This window comes from Myotis brandtii, unplaced genomic scaffold, assembly GCF_000412655.1.
Source record: "Myotis brandtii unplaced genomic scaffold, ASM41265v1 scaffold536, whole genome shotgun sequence".
Taxonomy (NCBI): domain Eukaryota; kingdom Metazoa; phylum Chordata; class Mammalia; order Chiroptera; family Vespertilionidae; genus Myotis; species Myotis brandtii.
The window spans coordinates 526,309-539,438 of record NW_005369967.1 but is presented as its reverse complement, the minus strand read 5'-3'; positions in this window follow the sequence as shown (position 1 = coordinate 539,438).

Genomic DNA, 13,130 nt, shown 5'->3' with positions numbered 1-13,130 from the left:
AGCTAAAATTTTGAGATTACATACTCAGCAATTAATGGAGCTTAATTATTCAATTTCTGTGCCTCTAGTTTCTTTCTAACTGAGTCCAGCAGAGGTGACCTCTATGACTTTAGTTGGGGCAGTTTCTCCAATGCCTGGGGTTTAAGATAAGGTAACTGAAGGCTGTGTCCTTTAATGTGGGGCACTTTGTGAGGGTTCCACAATAAGGCAACTGATCCTCCCAGAAGGTAATCCAGAGAGAGGGGGGAATCTCACTTTTTATTTGAGAATAGACAGTTTTTATTGAATGCCAAAAGATGAGTAAGGTGCGGTTGCTTATAATTCTGTAGCTACCGGCCCAAGTGACATCACTGGAGTTTCTTTCCCTTTTTCATTCTCTGCATCTCAGAGGTGCCAGGCAGGAGAGCTCTCCTCCTCCTGTCTCACACCTCCACCTGCCCCCTCCCGCCAGGTGTTCCTGTCCCTGCCAGCTCCGGGCCTCAGCGGGCCTGCGGTGCAGTCCAGCAGCTGCTGGAAGGCACTCCTGTTTGAACAGGGATCAGACAAACCTCCTTAAGCTGCTTATTCTAAGTTTCGGATTGTTCTTCCTCATCATTTGATACAGGAAACAATTACTTCTTAGACTCTTTGAAAACCAAATGTGTAAAGAGAAATTAAAATCTAATTAAATGGCTGTAGGCAGTTCTGTCTGAGCTGACAACTCTTAAGCCACTGCAGTTTGTCAAAGGTTACGTTATCTCTCTGTCCTTGGGCCCGTCAGGCTCTGCCTGGCTTGGAGCCCAGGGCTCCCTCTCCAGCACCCTTTCGCCTGCCCTGTCCTGGGCTCCAGATCCGCCTTGTTCTTGGGCAGAGTTGCTGGTGAATAGGCCACCTGTCTGGGCTGCCACAGGGCCTCCTGCAGAGGGCAGGGTTTGCTCTAATGTTTAAGCTTCAAACCAGTGTTTGCCAACAGAGGTGCTTCTGGCCCCGTGCAGGACAATTCCTTCTATGCACCTCGGGCAGGGGCAGGGGGCTGTACCCCGAGTGGAGATTTACCACTTGGAGCCGACTCTGTTCAGCTATCCTCATGTAGCTGCTGGCCAATAACCAGAAGCCTTCGGCCCCTCAGCTCCCCTATGACAGCCTCCTAGTCAGTGGTACCCCAACCGGTGCAGTTGCTACCGCTCTGCAATGAGATTCCTGAGTAAGTGGCTAGAAGTTTTTACAGCAATTTGACAAAGCCACAACATTTTTATTGCATTTATGGTTGGAAAATCAGTTTGCAGTGGATTGGAGGGGGGGAAAGTGGGCTGCTGCCTTGTATTGTGTGAAAAGTTCTGTCCTCGGCCTTCCTTGCTTATTCTAGATGCTGCTCTCGACCGGGCTTCTTCATGCTGGATTGTGAATGTGCTTTTCTGGCTTTGTTCGAAACGTGGTCTTTCCTCCCCTGGCCACATGTTTGCACAGAGGGCATTTTGGGTTGCAAGAAACAGAGGCTCATTCGCATCACCTGGAGGAAAGGGGGGTGCGGGTGTCACTGCAAAGGTTCAGTGGAGAGAGGCTGGGTGTGTATCTTTGGGAACTAACAGGGTCTAAGAGAGGCGAGGTCCTGGGAGCAGCTGCTCTCCAATGCCTGGGGTTTAAGATAAGGTAACTGAAGGCTGTGTCCTTTAATGTGGGGCACTTTGTGAGGGTTCCACAATAAGGCAACTGATTGCCTCCCTCCAAGGCTGCGTCCCTCCTCTCTCTCTCTCTCTCTCTCTCTCTCTCTCCAGTTGCCTCCTCTGTGATCCTGATTTCTGCTCCTCTCCATCTGTCCTGCACTTGCCCATCATGGCCTTTTCCAACCTCATGACCTCAGCTCCACCTGTGTAGAGTCGGGCCGTGAAGTCCTCTAGTTTGAGGTTGGGGGAGTCTGATGGGCTCGAGTCATCTCTTCCTGCCACGCCTTGGTCTGAGCAGTCCAGGTGGCTGTGCTTGGGTCAGTTCCTCTGAAGGGGGAGGGGCACAGAGCCACTTGGTAAAATGCAGACCCCCTGAGCAGCAGGGGCTGCAGAAGGGGCAGTTCCTCTGGGTGGCATCCTGGTTCTATCTGTCCCAAACGCTCTTGCTCATCTCCAGTTGCCCAAACTGGTGATATCAGACCGTCTGGCTCACTGCTGCCCGCCCTGGTTACTGAGGGGACCTACCTGGGCAACTGCAGGGCATCACGTATCTGATAGTGTGCCCCTGAAATGCACGTTTGTGGACATTTCTCACCTTGGACCTCAGCGCTATTGCTTAGCTGGTGAAAGAGCGATCCCTGCCTCCGAGTGGTGAATAGCTCCAAGAGGGTTAATTGGTTTTCAGCTGATGAAATCACGCAGAGCTATCCATTGTTGAAGCTTTTCGACAGCATAACAGTTATTACTCCCTGGACACTTCTCCATTCCCTTCTGAGCCATTTCATTTTCTCAGTCTTGTCGGAAATGAGCATTTGCATCAACATGTCAGCACCCCCTCGTAACAAAGCCATAATGTTATTGTTTTCACACCACTGGTAGGAGTGGGTGCTGTAGAGGCCCCCACACGCATCCGCAGGTTCCCTGGCAGGGCCCCGTTGGGGCTCCGTGGGATGCCTGGGTAGAGAGGCACTTCTGCCCCCAAGGGCCCTCTCCTGTGGCCGGCAGGGGACCTCCTGTCCTCATAACCAGGCACTAGGCCTTTAGATCTCACTGCTTGCCCTTCTCTGATTCAGGGATAAATGGGGCAATGGGCAGGACTCATTTCCTCCATATTGTTAAGGTGCATTCCGGCCGCTAGGGGACAGCTCATGGGCTCCCTCAACTGCATTTTTAATGGTGAAGGACAAGGCTGTTTCTTGCCTCTCGGATTAAGACTTTGAGGAACAAGATTGGACTCTGAGCCTAGAGACAGAAGTAAAGGAAGGACCCTGTACTGTGTTGGGTCTGGGCTATGGGACCTACAAAAGCTCTGGCTACCTGTTGTGGGTTATTTAGCATGACCTTCTTCCTGACTTGTCCCCGAGGCATAGACACTGAGGTCCTCTCTGAGGTACCTCAAGGGTGAGCATGCTTCCTCTCTCTCTCTCTCTCTCTCTCTCTCTCTCTCTGTACCTTTTCACCTTAGAGATAGTTAGTAACCACTTTGCCTACCTCCCTTCTGGCTTGGACCAAGTTGAAATTAGATTACTTTTGCCCTCTCTTGGACCAGGATCTTCCATTCTCATTCCTTCCCTCACAGAAGGAAATCCTGAGACAATCTGTTAGAGACCTGGATTTCCGCAAATCACTTCCTTAGGCGACTCAATGTCTGACCTTCAAACAATGACCTTCGCTTTCCTTGACTATCTTTACACAGCAGTAACATGGGTACCAAAAGATGGCTGGGGAGAATGCATTCGCTATAAATTGTCAACCTAAAATGAGGGAGCGTCTCTAAAACTGTGAGGCAGACAGAAGTAAGGAGGCCGAGGATCCAGGGGGCGCTATCACGCACCTACCTTGAGTGCTTGATAAAGCAGCTGGTGTCCCAGCCGGTGGCTGAAAGTACACTGGGGCCCAGACATCTGCTATTCAGCATCAGAGTAACAGAGATGGGAAGGGTACAGCTCTTGCAGGGGAGCCATCCCCAAGGACAGAGGCTAATCAAAGACACTAGGGCCAGGTAATCTGTTAGCTCTGGGAGGCATATAACAGTGACTAATACCCTAGGGCTATGGATACATTTATAAATCTGATATTAATCCTCAATCCATTATTTATGACCCCAAATATAAATAATTCAGTGTGTCCACATTTAGCAGGTTTCTGCTTCAAAACCTGCTTTGCATTGGGTCTTGGCCACTGACATTGATCCGGGAAGGACTGGGGGGGAGCAGCTCAGCTCATGTTCCCTGCGTAGGGTGGCTGAGCTGCTCACTGTGGGAAGTGTTTCAACCCGGTCTCCCCTTTACGTGGGCACTCATTTAGCATCACTACCCTCTTTCCATTTACCCACCCATGTGATGAAGACAGGGGGCTCAATCATCTTTAAGGTTCATTCCAGTCTTGAGATTCTGAGGAGAAAAAGAACTAAACAAAGTGATCCGTGGCCCAAAATGATTTCATTTGACTGCCCCAATCCTGGAGTGAGCCATGCCCAGGTGATTGGCTTCAGGCTCTGACTTGCCAGGGTCCTAGACACAATGCTGGGGCTGCTTGATGACCTAGCTCCTTAGGTATCTACATGCTTGCATTGTGGGGCTCGGTGTCTCTCCTATCTGTAAAATAGTTAAGGTCAGAGATTTATGTTTACCTTTATTTATTGTAGCATTGAGCATAGTGGGTCCTTTTTCACAAATAGTAAGTGAAAAAAATCACGAGGCAAGGATAGAGTTGCTGTTACTCCTACTCCTTTGCCAGTTCAGTCCATCTTCATTGCATTTCCCAGAAGTTCAGACCTCTGTCCTTCTCTCCAACAAGGCTGGTTTGTTATATGCCCAGGGGATTGAGGAAAAAAAAAACACACAAAAAAAACGTGCAGCTCTGCAAAGCTCTCATTTTATTATTTATTCTTTTTCTTGCCTGTGGTTGGAGTCGAGTTGACCTCCGCTCTTCTTAAGAGTTGATCTCGTATTCCCCGGCTATGGAAATAGGAGGAGATGGGGCTCCCTGGGCAGCACCAGGAATCTGCCAGCTTTGTGGCCTTGGGCAAGTCAATCCCCCAATTGGATTGTTTATCTGCCAAACAAAAGGGTAAGACTCAACAATTTACAGGCCATTTTCAACCCACAGTTCTTTATGAAACATGAGTAGGGAGACAGGCAGTGGGCCTACCTTGAGTAGTCCTGGGCTTAGTGGCATTCAGGGTGATGGAAGAATGTTGCCACAAACCCCAGATCCTGTGAGCAAATATCTTCACCTGCATTGCTGTGGGGCGTGGTGAGGGAGGCAGAAAAGGGGTGATAGGTAAGCTCTAGGCAAGAGACAGCATTTAGTAGTAGGAGTTCAAGTTGCAAGTCTTCTGATTCAGCTGAATGTCCCTAAGTGCACCTGTCTTTAGATCATGGGGGAGAAAAAAGGAATCATTCTATTTTCGAAGATTTGAGCCAATAGAGGCTCAATTACCTCTTCTGAGAGTGTGTTCTGGCTTGTGATCATGGGCACAGTTTTCTTTTAATTGAAATTTCTCTTGATAGGGCCCATTTCTTCTCCTTTAATCTTCCGAGTTGATGGAGAAGCCCTAGCCATGGTTAGAAATCAGCTTTCCTAATGCGGTCTTCTCTTCCTCCAGGAAAAAATACCCTTGTAACCTTAGAGTTAGAAGCATTTCCTCTATTGTCTCTGTCTCTTTTCAGCATCATTTCAATTGCTATCCCTTCTTTTCAAAATACAGTGATCTAAAATTAAGTGTAGCAGCCCACTCCAATAGATATAGGTGTGTTTTCTCTTACCCTGCCCCCAAATTGCATGTTTGCTTTTAAACAACACCAGTTTCTACCTCACTGTAGCTGCTGTTTCACTGTGATTCTCAGATCATTTTCTCCCCAGAAATGCCTGTCTTCATTGTACGGTGCTCTGCACATTTACATATAATGGCATATAATGACGCTGAGAAATAGTAGACGATGATGATTGTGATGTTCATAATGAAAATGAAAAAGGAATAATGATAGCCTAGTGTTGGCGACAGTGAATGGTGTTCTCGGGATGTAGGATGCCTGCGGAGGCATCCCCTGGCCAGAGTGCTCCAATCCCAGGAAACTATGTAGGTCTCGGGCAAAGCACTCAGCATTGTTCTATGACAACTTGCTTGGTCACAATTACCTCTAATCTCCTGATTTTATTCAAAGCGTAGGACTTTCTTGCTGGTCTCAGACACGCAGAGAGAAAAGCCAGAGAAGACAAGTGGGTGGAAACCTCACTGAGGGCTCTGTGTCTATCAGAGGCAGCCTCTGCAGCAGAGCCCACCGGAAAGGACTCCAGGGCGAGGGTTCTCTCTGATGTGGGTGGAGGGTGAGTGCGTTACTGTGGCCTCGGAAGAAACCCCATCCCAGACTCTCTGCCCGCCCAGGCTCCTATCCAGCCTCAGTCTCCCCACATATGAAAAGGAGATCACCCTGCCTCAGAGTTACTCCTCTATGGGTGGTTGGGGGTGCAGACAACTGCTGAGTTTTGTTAAAGATATCGATGCTTTCTGGAGTCTCTTTCCACTTAATTCGGTATATGTTTATTGAACACCTGCCATCCAGGCACTTTGTTGGGGGTGGGGGCAGGGAGCACAACAACAAAGTTCTTGCCTTGAGACACCAGCAAACGGAGGAGAAGGAGGGAGTGGAAGGTAAGGCGCAAAGAAACACAAATAAGGACGATTCACGCTGAGATTGAAGAGGAAAGAAAGCCTGTGAGTTAACTGAGGACAAAAAGACCACCTTTGATTTGAGGGAGGTGGCATTTGAATTGCACCTTAAAGAAAATGTGTTCAAACATATTCAAGAGTAGAGAGAATGTATAATGAACCCCCATGTGCACATCACCCAGCCTCAAATCTCAACACATGGTTTCATGTAAAACCCCACCCACTTCCCACCACAACCTCCACTACATCATTTCCACTCAAATCTCAGGAAGCACATTATTTCATAGGAATGCACTTCAATAAAGACTCATTATTTTAATATAAGCACAATACAATTATTGCACTTAAAATGGTTTCCTTAATATCATCAAATATGCAATCAGCCCTCAATTGTCTCATAATTTCTTTTTACAGTTGGGTTGTTCAAATCAGAATACAAACTAGGTTGATAGGTCTCTTCAGTGATTTCCTCCTCTCTCTCTCTCTCTCTCTCTCTCTCTCTCTCTCTCTCTTTCTTTTTTGCAATTTGTTGTTGCTATTGAAGAAACTATATTATTTGTCCTACAGAGTTTCCCTGTCTGGATTTTGCAGACTGCGTCTCTAGAATAGTTAATGCCCCTAGGATTTTGCATAAATTGGCAGTTCAATCTAGAGTTTCATCAGATTCGGGTTCAGTGTTCTGGGCTAGACTCCTTTACCATGGGGCTGCCCTTCCCTCAGGAGGGTCACAGAGCCTGAGGGTCTGTTTCTGTGATTCAGCAGATGCTGATCATTGTCACCTGGGTGCAATGCTCTTTTGTCTTTTGTGGGTGATATTGATGCAGATGGTTGCTCTGTAATTACAGTATAACATAGACATGTATGTCTCATGTGTTATTTAAAAAATTTTTTTAAAAAGAACATGGGCATTTTAATAGGCAGTATGGAGCCACTGAAGGCTTTGTGCAGAGCAAGGACTGGTCAAGTCCAGAGGATACAGCAGAGTGTCTTGTAGATTAAAGCTGGGCCTTAACAGCTAAAATTTCAAGTTGTTAAATCCAGAGGCCAAGTAAGCAGTGCTTTGAGGCCCACATCCATGAACCTACACTCTGGACACTTAATACTATAGTAGAGATTATGCTTCTGCCTCCCTCCGGGTCATTTCAGGAAGTGATGAGCAGCCCAAGTCAGAGATAGGTGAAGGAGCCCTTATTGGTCAATGTTTATCATAAATAAGAGAATGTTTCTTTGTGGTAGAGATTATGCTTCTGCCTCCCCCCTGGTCATTTCAGGAAGTGATGAGCAGCCCAAGTCAGAGATAGGTGAAGGAGCCCTTATCGGTCAATGTTTATCATAAATAAGAGAATGTTTCTTTGTGCCGCATCCAGCACGGGCAGATTCGGTGAGCCTGAGTAGGGGCAGTGAAGGATTAAAGAAGACAGACAAGAGCATACAGCTGGGGTTCGGTGGGATGCTGCTTCTGTGATGGAAAGACAGCGTGTAAGCCAAGTCTTTATTTTATAGTCAGAGCACACAAAGCAAAACAAGGGTGGTGGTCAGCATGTTTACAATGTTCTTGTGAGTTTCACCTTGTTTTGGCAGCACTTGCTGCACCTCCCACAGCCCATTAGCTACCTAGGAAGGAGCAAGGAAGGACTTAATTATGCTCAGAGGGCTCTGCCCTCCAAGCTGGGACTTATTTGTGGCCCTGCCACAGGTCAGTCCGAGGCTTAACCCTATAGCCGCTCCCTCCATTGCTTAAGGTGGGCATTTCTAACAGTTAATTAGGTATGAGTGAACCTCCAGCAGGGAAATTTGCACATTTTGACCAATTCATACATGGCCCTGGGGAGGCAAGAGTGGAGAGGGAGACTCCCAAATATGAGACAGGGAGGGATCTTGTGGCCTTCACTATCTAAATTCAAATCCAACAGTCCCCTTTTACAAGCTGGGACATCACTGGCAAATTACTTAAAGCAAGCATGTCAAGCATAAAGGCTCACACGAGCCAAATAAACAAGGTTTAAGTTTCTGTGGGCCGCAAAACAACAGCAGCTTCAATTTTCATAGAAACGTAGGTTTATTTCAATAGAGACATGCTGAATACAAAGGGCTGGAATAAACAAGTAATCGTTAACATAAAATAATAGAACATTTTAATAAAAATGAATTTTTTTTTCTTGAACATTAACTTACCAGACACTGACTAACTATACAAATTAATAAGCGTAACACAAATAAACCTATTTTTCTTGTTCTCCGAAAACGAAATATTTCCTGTTGCGCACACCAAACAAGTCAGTACAAGGCTAATGATGTAGCAATCAGCTACTAAAATATTCGCTGCTAGTGTTAGTGGAGAGAAATGGTGCACCTGAGCATAAGGCACGTAAGGGAAATGAGTGAAACATGATTATAGTAATCAGTCATTAGCGAACGTTGTAGTTCGTTATTAATAATTATGTATAACAGGATATTGTAAAAATTAAGTTATGAAATTTTTATTAAAACGTTTCTTACATCCTGTTATACTGGCTGGGCCGCAAAAATATTCATTGTGGGCCGCATGTGGCCCAAGGGCCGCAAGTTTGACATGCTTGACTTAACATTTTCAAGCCTCAGTTTCCTCAATATAAAAGGGGTAATAATAATAATACCCATTTCTCCATGTTGTTTTGATGATTAAATGGGTTGATATTTACAAATCAGCCAGGTGAGTAATAAGGAACCAATAACTGTTGGCCATTATTATTATGCAGTACATGATCCCTCTGACATTTGCTTCTGCAGCCTCAGAATAGCAAGTCTTGGAGTCTTAAAATGTTCATTGATGAAGCTAATATTGAAAAATGGCCTTTTTCTTAGATCTCTGAAGCGACTGGGCCATGACACCAGTGTGAGCCAGGCAGTTTATTTTTCCTCTTTCTTTCCTTTCATTATTTCTAGTAAGGAGATTTTGTATGTTCGGGAAACTGGTGCACTTTCTGAGCATCAGCAGAAATAAATTATGATGATCACATTGATTGTCAACCTGCTCCTGGACCGTTTGCCAGAACCCTGCCAATACCCCTGTGGGATGGAAAAGTCATTAGAAACAAAGATGTAATTAGCATCCAAAAAAGGCAGGGAGACACGTTGTCAAACTTTGTGATCTACAAATGACTGAGAGGCTAAAATCACTGAAGAGAAAATTAAAACAGCAAAAGCCAAATTCTCCTGACTTGTTCTTTACTTTGGTTTAATGAGAGCCTGGCTTGAAGCTCATTCATTGATGGTGATGAGTGCACGATGGCCTGAGAGCATCTCTAAAATTAGGTTCCTCTTTCAGTTTACTAATAGATGTGATTTCCAAGTAAGATGTTTTCCGGGCTTTCTTAGGGTTGCTATGTAGTCAGTGATCCATCAACATTGTTAGTGTTAGGTTCCGGGGAGCCAGCAATAAACAAAACAGACCAGTGCCTGGCCTTAGGGCCTTCCATGCTAATGGTAGAGACAAATAAACACGCAATTATAACAGGGGGAGAAATAATATAACTTTAAGAGAATCCAGCCTAATTAATAATGTCCAAAGGCAATCTCTATGAGCTACTAGTCAAGGATTTAATAAGAACCAAGAATGGGTATAATTTCTATCTTTGCTGCCACTGCCTTAGTCTAGTTTCTCACTGCTTTGAGCCTAGACTCTTATAAGAGGATCTCCCAACTATGCACTAATAGCAGATTCCTCTCCCCCAGAAGACAACTTTTATCACATTGTCAGATCCCTGCTTAAAAATCTTCTGGGACTTTCCATACTGACAAAGTTAAATTTGAATTCTTTAGCCTGGATCTTGAAACTTAAGTACAAATCTGCAAGTAGATAAAGACAGCGAGGGTAGGGGAGAGGATTCATTGCACAAGTTTGTTGCAGGGAGCGGTTGGGGAAGAAACAATACCAAGTGACACAGATTCAGTGACCTCCTTTCTCATTCTGTCCTCCTGGTGAGCTCTTGGCATCTTCTGACCTTGTGCACCTGCCCCTGAGAGCCTGGTGGGACCTGGGCTATTCTAGATGTCACGGTCCTAATACTGGTTGGATTCTCCTTCATCTCCGAACTCACAGATCAGATGAATATCACGATTATACATGTCCTGCATATCAGCTATAAGCAATAATGGTGGCCCCAGTTAATGAATGTCATCCAGGGATTGAAATGATCACTAATCCTAAAGAAGCAAAGGAAATATATTTTAACCAGAGTAGATAAAATTTGTCCTAAGCAGGACAAATTATAACTCCCCAATTCCAATGGCTCTTCCACATTTTAGGTCAACTCTCTGAACTTAAATATCGACTGTTAGAGCATTTATCACATTGCATTTTAATTACCTGTCTCCTGGCTATCTCTCTGGCACACCAGACTGTGGAGTTTTCTTCAGGAACCATCTTTTATTCATCTTTTAAACAAAATACCTGCCATAAAGCCCAGTACACAATAGGCACTCAATAAGTCGCAAGTGAATTCTGTTCTATTTCCTACAAAGCCATTTCTGAGTACTTTAGGTCACAGTAATTTGTCTTTTCTCTAAAGTTTTAAGACAGTGATCTGTCCTATTCATTTTTTTTTTCATTTTTACAACTTATAAATGAGTTTTAAAAGTTCAACCAAAGAACTTGGTATGCATACATGCATAACACATGGGCACAGACAATAGTGTGGTAACTGTCAGGGGGCATATGCATAACCCATGGTCACAGACAATAGTGTGGTAACTGTCGGGGGGATGGGGGAGCTGAGATGAGCTGCCAGTGAGTGAGGGGAATCACATAGAGCCTGTACGACACACTAAGGGACTTGGGCTTTATTCTGTAGGGGATGGGGCAGGAGGAAGCTTTAGGCAGAGAAATGCTCAGATGACTCCAGTCTGGTTGCAGACTGAGGCATGGGTTGGAGATGTAGCAGCCAGAGGGAAGGGCTGGGCCTACGCTGCTGCATAGCCCAAGTAAGAAACAGTGAAGAATGGAACCAAGGCAGCCCCAGCTTCCCTAAGCCTTTCCTGCCTGCCTCTATTGCCTGTTCCTCCACTTCCATGCTCCCATATTCTCCCAAAGAATGGACAGTAGGTAGTATAATCCAGAGACGTTGAGGGTGAGGGTGTCCGTGTTGGCGTGTAGACATGGACATTTGCAAGTCTGATGTTTGTTCGTGGAGACCACGCCAGTGTGCCTAACCACCAGCTAATGCTCTAAACTCCTTGAGGGTAAGCACTGCATCTGATACACCTACCACTCTCCCACGCTAGCACAGTGCCTTGCATGTGTCTGAACCAGTGAAGGTTCATGAATTCATATGTGTTGATTAATCCATCTATTTTGCCTATATTATAGACTTTTGAGGGGAAGATCGGTGTCAAGTGGACATTTTGATCACTGTTTAACATTAATTAAAACTTCACCGTATTAACAATTCTAGTCTAACAAGTGACATGGCATGAAAACACGGCATGGAGTACAGCCTGGACTGGGTCCTGAGCTTCACTGTGGCCCTGATTCAATCCCAAGATGGGTTCAGTTAATCTCTTCAGGATTCAGATGAGGCCTTTGGCTCCCTTCTACCCAACTAACAGCTCCTATGAGCCTTCAGACAAGCAACAGACAAGTTCAATGATCAAACATGGCAATGGTCTCAGGATGTTCTTTCCATTTTTAATTCAGGGAGAAGGGCATTCCCCAGTGTACTACACAGGATTCAAAACTAACAGAGGTTTCAAAATGGCAACTCAAACTGAAAATCATGGACTCTTTTTTTTTAGGATTTAGGAAGTGCTTTGGAATCCTGCTGTTCTCTACTCCCCAAGAGTCCTCATTAAGAGCCCAGTTTTCACTGTTGTGTGGGAGGGTGTGGCACACCTGCCTCCCCTACAGAATCCCGGAACTGAAAGCTCTGTGGGAAGGGGCATTTCCTAGGTATTAGACAGAACTTGCAGTTACTCATTTAACCAACATTTATTGACCAACAATGTGTTTTAGGCACCAAGGTCCAAACCAGAAAAATAATGGCAAAGGCCAAATAGTCTTGGGTTGACTCTAGGTCCCCCTCTGCAACCAGGGGTAAGTTGCTCAACCTGTTTGAGCCTCAGTTACTTATCTGTAAAATGGGGACAGTAATCCTAATCCTGTGGGATTAGGATTAATGAAGGGCCATGCTGAGCTCACAGGTGTTCACAGAGTTCACAAAGGAGTTCTCTTGCTTTTTCTTTAGAGATTTTAAGCAAATACAAAAATCAAATAACTAGAAAATCACCTAAAAACAGAGTTTATGTTGCATTAATTTACAGCAAACTGCCCAACATCAAACAAGGGAGCCTGCAGCTGTCTGGAGAGGAACTGCTCAGAAACCCAAGGTAATTTTTCAAAAATCCATTCTAAACCAACCTTGACATAAATTCATCTTTATCTGAGCTTTCGCTCTGTGGTGCTTAAAATATTTGTAATATTAAAAGTAAATTAAATACTGCATGTGACTAGGCATTGAAGGTGTTTAGGGAGCAATTTCACAGTTGACGACTCCAGCCCTCCTGTCTGATAAAAATTCCCATTTCCCCAGGAGCAGAGTCTCAAGTCTCGGGAACTGGGGAGGAGACAAGGACACAGGTAGTGCGACCTGATTCGGGAAGGTGAGATCTTGGGCAGGGGACTCGGACATGCAGGATAGATGTCATTTTCTGAGCCTTTAATTGGCCAGGGAGGCAGACACTCTCGGCTACAGAAACTGGGTCAGGACATAAGGGTCATCCTCCTACATTTGCAATCATGTGGGTAACTCAGATCTGGAGGTGCAGACGGTTATGTG